Source organism: Gopherus evgoodei, unplaced genomic scaffold (assembly GCF_007399415.2).
Source record: "Gopherus evgoodei ecotype Sinaloan lineage unplaced genomic scaffold, rGopEvg1_v1.p scaffold_46_arrow_ctg1, whole genome shotgun sequence".
NCBI lineage: Eukaryota > Metazoa > Chordata > Testudines > Testudinidae > Gopherus > Gopherus evgoodei.
Window position 1 is genome coordinate 1471327 of NW_022060067.1, and position 10422 is coordinate 1481748.

At 40.0% G+C, this 10422-nt stretch overlaps 1 pseudogene; it reads left to right on the forward strand.

Moving 5' to 3' along the window:
- The first annotated feature begins 351 nt into the window (after positions 1-351).
- On the forward strand, positions 352-9928 carry LOC115642829 (annotated as a pseudogene).
- Positions 9929-10422: the final 494 nt, after the last annotated feature.

The following is a 10422-nucleotide window of genomic DNA, read 5'->3' on the forward strand; positions in this document are numbered from 1 at the left end:
CACATTAACATATAAGTGAGAACAGAACAAGAATTTCATATAGAATTATGTACCAGACCGTGCTTAATTGTCAATGCTTATTAAGGCCTGGTCTACACTGGTGGGGGGTGGGGAGCTGACGTACTTAGATCTACTTACTGCGGTGCCTTCACTGTGGTAAGTCAACTGCTTATACCCTCCTTTTGACTCCGCCTGTGCCTCTTGCTCCGGTGGAGTATCGGAGTCGATGGGAGAGCGCTCAGTGGTCGAATTATTGTGTCTTCACTAGACACGATAAATCGACCCCTAATGGATCAATCATTTCAGAGATAAGTGTAGACCTGCCCTAAGTATAATCCCTAGTTTTCGGCAATGCTTTTCATCAGTAGATCTCAAACCATTTTACTAAAATGGGTGAGTAGTGTTATCTCATTTATTTACAGATGGGGAAACTAGAGCACAGACGGTTAATATGACTTTCAAACTGTCAATCAGTGACAGATCTGCAACATACTCCAACTCGTGATGTCATGCTGGGAGTCTACTACAGGCCACCTAACCAGGTGGAAGAGGTGGATGAGGCTTTTTTCAAACTACTAACAAAATCATCCAAAGCCCAAGATTTGGTGGTGATAGGGGACTTCAACTATCCAGATATATGTTGGGAAAATAACACCGCGGGGCACAGACTATCTAATAAGTTCCTGGACTGCATTGCAGACAACTTTTTGTTTCAGAAAGTTGAAAAAGCTACTAGGGGGGAAGCTGTTCTAAACTTGATTTTAACAAATAGGGATGAACTTGTTGAGAATTTGAAAGTAGAAGGAAGCTTGGGTGAAAGTGATCATGAAATCATAGAATTTGCAATTCTAAGGAAGGGTAGAAGGGAGTACAGCAAAATAGAGACAATAGATTTCAAGAAGGCAGATTTTGGTAAGCTCAGAGAGCTGATAGGTAAGGTCCCATGGGAATTAAGACTGAGGGGAAAAACAACTGAGAAAAGTTGGCAGTTTTTCAAAGGGAAGCTGTTAAGGGCCCAAAAGCAAGTTATTCCAATGGTTAGGAAAGATAGAAAATGTGGCAAAAGACCACCTTGGCTTACCCTTGAGATCTTGCGTGACCTACAAAATAAAAAGGCGTCATATAAAAAATGGAAACTAGGTCAGATCACGAAGGATGAATATAGGCAAATAACACAGGAATGCAGAGGCAAGATTAGAAAGGCAAAGGCACAAAATGAGCTCAAACTAGCTATGGGAATAAAGGGAAACAAGAAGACTTTTTATCAATACATTAGAAGCAAGAGGAAGACTAAGGACAGGGTAGGCCCACTGCTCAATGAGGAGGGGAAACAGTAACGGGAGACTTGGAAATGGCAGAGATGCTTAATGACTTCTTTGTTTCAGTCTTCACTGAGAAGTCTGAAGGAATGTCTAGTATAGTGAATGCTTACGGGAAGAGGGTAGGTTTAGAAGAGAAAATTAAAAAAGAGCAAGTAAAAAATCACATAGAAAATTAGATGCCTGCAAGTCACCAGGGCCTGATGAAATGCATCCTAGAATACTCAAGGAGTTAATAGAAGAGGTATCTGAGCCTCTAGCTATTATCTTTGGGAAATCATGGGAGACGGGGGAGATTCCAGAAGACCAGAAGGGGGCAAATATAGTGCCCATCTATAAAAAGGGAAATAAAAACAACCCAGGAAATTACAGACCAGTTAGTTTAACTTCTGTGCCAGGGAAGATAATGGAGCAGGTAATCAAAGAAATCATCTGCAAACACTTGGAAGGTGGTAAGGTGATAGGGAATAGCCAGCATGGATTTGTAAAGAACAAATCATGTCAAACTAATCTGATAGCGTTCTTTGATAGGATAACGAGCCTTGTGGATAAGGGAGAAGCGGTGGATGTGATATACCTAGACTTTAGTAAGGCATTTGATACAGTCTCGCATGATATTCTTATAGATAAACTAGGAAAGTACAATTTAGATGGGGCTACTATAAGGTGGTTGCATAACTGGCTAGATAACCATACTCAGAGAGTAGTTATTAATGGCTCCCAATCCTGCTGGAAAGGTATAACAAGTGGGGTTCTGCAGGGGTCTGTTTTGGGACCAGCTCTGTTCAATATCTTCATCAACGATTTAGATGTTGGCATAGAAAGTACGCTTATTAAGTTTGCGGACGATACCAAACTGGGAGGGATTGCAACTGCTTTGGAGGACAGGGTCAAAATTCAAAATGATCTGGACAAATTGGCGAAATGGTCTGAGGTAAACAGGATGAAGTTCAATAAAGATAAATGCAAAGTGCTCCACCTAGGAAGGAACAATCAGTTTCACACATACAGAATGGGAAGGGATTGTCTAGGAAGGAGTATGGCAGAAAGAGATCTAGGGGTCATAGTAGACCACAAGCTTAATATGAGTCAACAGTGTGATACTGTTGCAAAAAAAGCAAACATGATTCTGGGATGCATTAACAGGTGTGTTGTAAACAAGACACGAGAAGTCATTCTTCCGCTTTACTCTGCGCTGGTTAGGCCTCAGCTGGAGTATTGTGTCCAGTTCTGGGCACCGCATTTCAAGAAAGATGTGGAGAAATTGGAAAGGGTCCAGAGAAGAGCAACAAGAATGATTAAAGGTCTTGAGAACATGACCTATGAAGGAAGGCTGAAGGAATTGGGTTTGTTTAGTTTGGAAAAGACTGAGAGGGGACCTGATAGCAGTTTTCAGGTATCTAAAAGGTTGTCATCAGGAGGAGGGAGAAAACTTGTTCACCTTAGCCTCCAATGATAGAACAAGAAGCAATGGGCTTAAACTGCAGCAAGGGAGATTTAGGTCGGACATTAGGAAAAAGTTCCTAACTGTCAGGGTCGTTAAACACTGGAATAAATTGCCTAGGGAAGTTGTGGAATCTCCATCTCTGGAGATATTTAAGAGTAGGTTAGATAAATGTCTGTTAGGGATGGTCTAGACAGTATTTGGTCCTGCCATGAGGGCAGGGGACTGGACTCGATGACCTCTCGAGGTCCCTTCCAGTCCTAGAGTCTATGAGTCTATGAGTCCTTATTTCCCATCTACCAGACCAGGCTACAGGTGAGATTTCAAGAGCTGCCTAAGAGATTATAGGGCAATTTCTTAAAGGCTTTTAGGTACATAATGGGATTTTTCAAAGCAGTTAGATGTCTAACACCCATTGAAACCAAGGATTTTTAGGTGCATAGATGCTTCTAAAAATCTCATTAGGTGCCTAAATAGCTTTAAAAATCTGGTTCTTAAACAAACAAATGCCCATGAAAATGAATGAGGAGTGGGCATCCATGTGGCATTTGTGGCTATGAAAACTCAAGTCTACCTCTTATCTATGTGACTCAATAAATTACAGCAACAGTGAGTTCCATAGATCTATCATATACATTCAAAAGTTGAGAAAGATGAGTGAAAACCAGAGAGAGAGAGACAGAGAGAGAGAGAGAGAGAGATAGTATGTTACAGATGTACCATTTACTTACTGTGGGGAACCTATTCCTTCCAACCAGATATGGCCCGGTAGGTCACATTACCAAGTATACAAAAAATATGTATTAATACAAGTGGTTTAAAGTGCATTTCTGGGGCGATCTGTCTGTCTGTCTGTCTCTCTAGTGGACCTAGATTATTAGCTTTTGCTGACAGAACTAGCCAGAATTGATCACCTTCACACATTATCTTCTCTCCTTAGAATGAAGTGTTCTTGGACTCTGAGAAAAAAATGCATTGCAAGCAAGGGTGCCATATTTTTTCCTCCAGCTATAAATCAAACATTTAAAGGTTTCATACACAAAATCTTCCTACTTATTGCATAAATTTCTATATTGATTAGAATCTCATTCCATTACCATTTCATCATCATCCTGCTGTCTTTCCCCCTTACCTGCTTTGTTTATGTATGGCAACTCAACAGGTCTTAGAAATAAGGGTAATTTATATTCCTCAGAAATGCTCTTCGGATTTGGTCTCAACAGAATTTCACTGTCTTCTCTAGAATGTGCCAAATCCCTGGCTTAGTAAGGACAGTGTCCTTGGTTAAATAAGAGCACTGGAAGTAAGGAGACCTTGGTTCTGTGTCTCCATTGACTTGCTGATGGACCACTGTGAAATTGTTAAAGTTCTTTGTTCCTTGGTTTCTCCATTTGTAAAAGACAAAGGGTCAGATTTCTAAAGGCATTTAGATGCCTATTGGAATTTTCAGAAGCACCTACGAACCGAAAACTCATTGATTTCTGTTGGTGTTAAGTGCCTATGGACTTTTGTTAATCCCATTAGGTGACTAAATGCTTTTAAAAATCTGGCCCTAAGTAGCTGCCCAAAGTTATAGAACTATGTCGAAATTTAGGCAACCTGTTAGGTGGTCTAAGATACAGAAGTATAAAGCACCAGAGGCTAAAGACAGTCAGATGTCTAAAGATAGGCAGATAGGCACCTAGTTGGAATTTCAGAAGAACCTACGCAGATTAAGCACATAACTCCAATTGAATTCAATGGGATTTAGGTGCCTAGGCCTTTGAAAATCCCACTATACACCTAACAACATTTGAAAATCTGGTTCTAAGATACTTTGGTGCTTCTGAAAAATTTACGTCTAGTGAATACAAAAAGTTGTACTGACCTAATGAAAGGTATGGTTTTATACCAATTTAGTTGTTTTTTTTTTCATAGATTCTAGGGTCAGAAGGGACCAATGTGATCATCTAGTCCGACCCCCTGCATAAAGCAGGCCACAGAACCCTACCCATCCACTTCTATAACAAACCTCTAACCTATGCCTGAGTTACTGAAGTCTTCAAATTGTGGTTTGAAGACCTCAAGCTGCAGAGAATCCACCAGCAAGTGACCCATGCCCCACGCTGCAGGGGAAGACGAAAAACCTCCAGGGCCTCTGCCAATCTGCCCTGGAGGAAAATTCCCTCCCGACCCCAAATATGGTGATCAGCTAAACCCTGAGCATGTGGGCAAGACTCACCAGCCAGCACTCAGAAAAGAATTCTCTGCAGTAACTCAGATCCCATCCCATCCAACATCCCATCACCAACCACTGGGCATACTTATCTGGCAATAATCAAAGACCAATTGCCAAAATTAGGCTATCCCATCATACCATCCCTTCCATAAACTTATCAAGCTTAATCTTAAAGCCAGATATGTCTTTTCCCCCACTACTCCCCTTGGAAGGCTACTCCAGAACTTCACTCCTCTAATGGTTAGAAACCTTTGTCTAATTTCAAGTCTAAACTTCCTAGTGTCCAGTTTATACCCATTTGTTCTTGTATCTACATTGATACTAAGCTTAAATAATTCCTCTCCCTCCCTAATATTAATCCCTCTGATATATTTATAAAGAGCAAGCATATCCTCCCTCAGCCTTCTTTTGGCTAGGCTAAACAAGCCAAGCTCTTTGAGTCTTTCATATGACAGGTTTTCCATTCCTCGGATCATCCTAGTAGCCCATCTCTGAACCTGTTCCAGTTTGAATTCATCCTTCTTAAACATGGGAGACCAGAACTGCACACAGTATTCCAGGTGAGGTCTCACCAGCGCCTTATATAATGGTATTAACACCTCCTTATCTTTGCTGGAAATACCTCGCCTGATGCATTCTAAAACCGCACTAGCTTTTTTCACGGCCATATCACATTGGCGGCTCATAGTCATCCTGTGATCTAACAATATCCCAAGGCCTTCTCCTCCTCTGTTGCTTCCAACTGATGCGGCCCCAATCTATATCTAACGTTCTTATTATTAATCCCTAAGTGCATGACCTTGCACTTTTCACTATTAAATTTCATCCTATTACTATTACTCCAGTTTACAAGGTCGTCCAGATCTTCCTGTATGATATCCCGGTCCTTCTCCGTGTTAGCAATACCCCCCAGCTTTGTGTCATCCGCGAACTTTATTAGCACATTCCCGCTTTTTGTGCCAAGGTCAGTAATAAAAAGGTTAAATGAGATTGGTCCCAGAACCGATCCTTGAGGAACTCCACTAGTAACCTCCTTCCAGCCTAACAGTTCACCCTTCAGTATGACCCGATGGAGTGTCCCCTTCAACCAGTTCCTTATCCACCTTTCAATTCTCATATTGATCCCCATCTTTTCCAATTTGACTAATAATTCCGCATGTGGAACCGTGTCAAATGCCTTACTGAAATCGAGGTAAATTAGGTCTACCGCATTTCCTTTGTCTAAGTAGTCTGTCACCTTCTCAAAGGAGATCAGGTTGGTTTGGTATGATCTACCTTTAGTAAAACCATGTTGTACTTTGTCCCAATTACCATTGACCTCAATGTCCTTAACTACTTTCTCCTTCAAAATTTTTTCCAAGACCTTACATGCTACGGATGTCAAATAACAGGCCTATAGTTACTCGGATCACTCTTTCTCCCTTTCTTAAAGATAGGAACTACGTTAGCAATTCTCCAGTCATACAGTACAACCCCTGAGTTTACCGATTCATTAAAAATTCTCGCTAACGGGCTTGCAATTTCATGCACCTTTGAAAATCCCAGCCTAAATCTCTGTAAGGGGAAGGAAGATCCGGTGCATAATTTTAGCAATTATTTTACCCCTTACTTAAATGTTACTCAGTCCTTAGCCCAGCAAATTCCCATTGTATTTACCAGGATAATGCCTGATACTGCTCAGTAATTTTCACATCCATGTGGATGGTTAATGCTCTGTCCAGGTCAGGATTTCATGAGCACAATGACAACCCAGTGGAACTGGATAGCTAAGCACTGGGGCTGAGATCCTCAAAGGTAGAAAGGTACTAAAGAGGCAAGCAGGTGCCTAGCAGGGTTTCCAAAAACATCTTGGTATCTAACTTCCATTGAAGTCCCTAGAATTCAAACTATAGTATATTAAAGTACACTAGGGAGCCTTAGGGTAAAATTTTCTAAAGCACCTAGGTGACTTGGGAGCTTCTGTCTCATTGGCTGTTTAGTCAATTAGCTGAACTTGAAATTTAACTGTAAATCCTATTTTCAAAAGTGATTTAGGGCTGGATTAGTCAAGGTATTTAGGCACCTACTGGGATTTTCAGAACACCTAGGTACCTAAAACATTGGTTTATATTGAAATGGGAGGAAATATAATTGTTGATTGCCTGTGTTAATTAGACTTTGACAAAAAAAATGTAAGGCTGGGATTTTCAAAGGTGTCTGAGGGAGTTAGGCACCCCACTCCATTACATTTCATAATTCCCTTAGGATCCTTTGCAAATTCAAATCCAAATAGGGGAGGGGACCAAATTTAAGTTATAAATTAACCTGATATTGTAACTTTAATAAAAAATCAGAATAGCAAATACAAGCAATCAAACAAAATTCTGAACGTTCACTGTAAAAGTCATTGATAGATTTTAGGTTAGGGAAAACTTTTTCAAAAGTGGCTTCTAATTCTGAATGTCCCAAACTTGAGACTTCAGCATTAATCCATCTGTGAAAGAAACTTTTGGCCAGCACTCGAAGCTGCTTTTTTTTTTCTGAAGGTCTTTTAGAAACTCGGCATATCACAGTTTTGCTGTATTTGTGGGGTTTATGGTCTGTTTAGCACAGATGTCTAAGAGTGAGGATACCTGGATTCTGTGCCAAACTCTTTTAGAGACACATAAAATAGCTGGTATATCAGTACTCTTGGGTTCTATTTCCACTCTTGGAGGGGAGTTAGGAGAGTGGTTGGAGCAGAGTCAGGGGCTGAGAAACAGGGCTCCTGGGTTCTGTTCACAGTTCTGGTTGAGAAGTAATGTTCCACTGACTAAATGGGGAGAAGAACTGCAGACTCTTGGCACAGCTGGTCAAGAATGTTTGAAATTCAGTTTAGATTAAATTCCTCATGAGATATAAAAATTCTGATTAAAAAGGGATGCATTTTTTGTGATTTCTTTTAAGGAAAATTACTTCCTGTTTTTTGGTCCTCTCTGGCCCTGAGCTTAACTGTAATTGGCTCATTTCATGACCTTGTACACCTCAGTCTCAATTTGTCAAAGGAGGTTGAAACTGACTCATTATTTTCAACCACCAAAAATGAATGCTGGTTTATATATGTAAATTGTTATTTATGCTCAAAAATTAGGCAACTGTCCTTTGAACTGCAACTTTGTATAATATCCCCACTCCAACTTGGGACTTCAGCAGGCTTAGAACCTGAGACTTCCTGCACAAAAAGAACTAAATGCCCTATTAACTTACCTCTGCTCCCTTTGGCTCAATGACAAAAAACCTCTTGACTTCCTTGGGAGCAGAATTAGGCCTATATTGAGAACTTTTGAAAAGCTCACTCTATTTAGCAGGGATTTTCAGAACACACTGTGGTTTTTTGTTGACTTCTTACTGACTCTCAGAGACTACTGAATGCCAAACACCCACAGGTCCCATTTGAAAATGATTTTGCTCCTGAATCTTGAATAATTTACAGGAAAAATGTTACTCTCTGTTGAATTTTTGGTTTTTTTTGTCAAATATACAACCCCACACACACATCCCAAAACCAACTTTTTTTTTTGAAAATTTTCAATTTAAAACAACAATATAAATTAAAATAAAATGAATCCTGGGCTTTCGATGCTGACCATGGGAAAAAATATGTTTCTTTGACAAAAACTAAAAATTGTGTTTTTCAACGAACACCTGAAAATGGAATTTCTATCATGAAAGTTTATTTTTTGTCAAAATGCTACTTTCCACTGAAAAAAAGTTTCCATGGGAAAATTTATGACAAGCTTAAAAATCACCCTGTGAGCAGGAAGGCTCCAGAAATGTAATAGCAATATCATATTTTTAGCCTTAAACTATTATTTCTTGCCTCCTTTAATTATCTGCTTTTTCTGTGCAACAAAATCATCTGCTTCCCACAAAGCCATGGTTATGTTTAATCATTTTAATTTCATGTCTTCATTTGTTTTGGCAGGGAAAACAGCTGACCACACTAGAAAAGGGCAATCACACCATTGTGAAGGAATTTATTCTCCTGGGATTCCCTGGCACCCAATATTTGCAGATCTCACTCTTCGTGCTCTTCCTTGTCATGTACATCTTGACAGTCACAGGAAATGTGTCGATCATAGTCCTAGCGGCAACCAGACATCACCTCTGCATCCCGCTATACTTCTTTCTCTGCAATCTCTCCTTCCTGGAGGTATGGTACACCACAGCTTGTATCCCAAAGACACTTGCCAACCCTGTGTCCCAAAGCAAATCCATCTCCTTCAACAGCTGTGTCCTACAGATGTATTTTGTTTTCTCCCTAGGATGCACAGAGTATTTTCTCTTGGCTGTCATGGTCTATGACCGCTATGTGGCTGTATGCTATCCATTATACTACAGCTCCATCATAAACAGCACCTTGACTGCTCAGCTGACTGTTGGCTCTTGGCTGAGTGGTTTCCAACTGTTTCTGTCCCAGCATTTCTGATCACCAGGTTGCCCTTCTGTGGCCCTATGGTCATCAATCACTTTTTTTGTGACTTAGCACCTTGGACAGTACTTGCCTGCGCGGATACCTACCTTGTTGATCTGGTGGCCTTTATCATCTCATTCATCGTCATCCTGGGCTCCTGTGTCATAACCCTGGTATCCTACTTCTACATCATCTCCACTATACTGAGAATACCATCAGATAAAGGATGGAGAAGGGCCTTTTCAACTTGCTCTTCCCATCTCACAGTCATGATTATCTGGCACAGTTTGACCATTTTCCTACATGTCAACCCTTCCATGCAGAACTCATTGGAATTGACCAAAATAGTCACTGTCTTGAATACTATTGTCACATCCCTGTTGAACCCTTTCATCTACACACTGAGGAACCCAGAAGTAAAAGAAGCCCTGAGACTTGTATTCAGGGAAGTGATGTTTTTCAAAATGTCCTGGAGGTCATTGACTGTCATCGAATATGTGGTGAAAGAAAAATAAAGTCTGAAAATGGAAGATATACCAAAGTTCATAGTGTACTGGAAAAAAATCCCACAATCCCTTAGAGCCAGAATTCTAGAGATAATTAGATGCCTAGCTCCAATGGAAATCAATGTGAGTTAGGTGACTAAATACCTTTAACAATCTCGTCCTTAGTGTCTCACATCCTTGAACATTTACAATCAAATTGCTAAACATATTTAGGTGCCTAATGGGATTTTCTATGAGTTTTAAAGGCCTAGATGGTTTAAAAAAAACAACCTAAGCACCTAAATACCTTTCAAAATCCATCCCTTATGTTACTTCGCATTTAATTTACAATGAAGCAAATCACACATGTGCCAATTATTTATTTATATTAAAGCATGGCCTATGTAGATGGTATAGATACAGATTATATTGATAGGCTTGACAGAGAATATCTATGTTTATTTTTAAGCATTTAAAATATTGTCTATATTTTCACACTTGCAGGAAATTACTGTGGTGTGTCA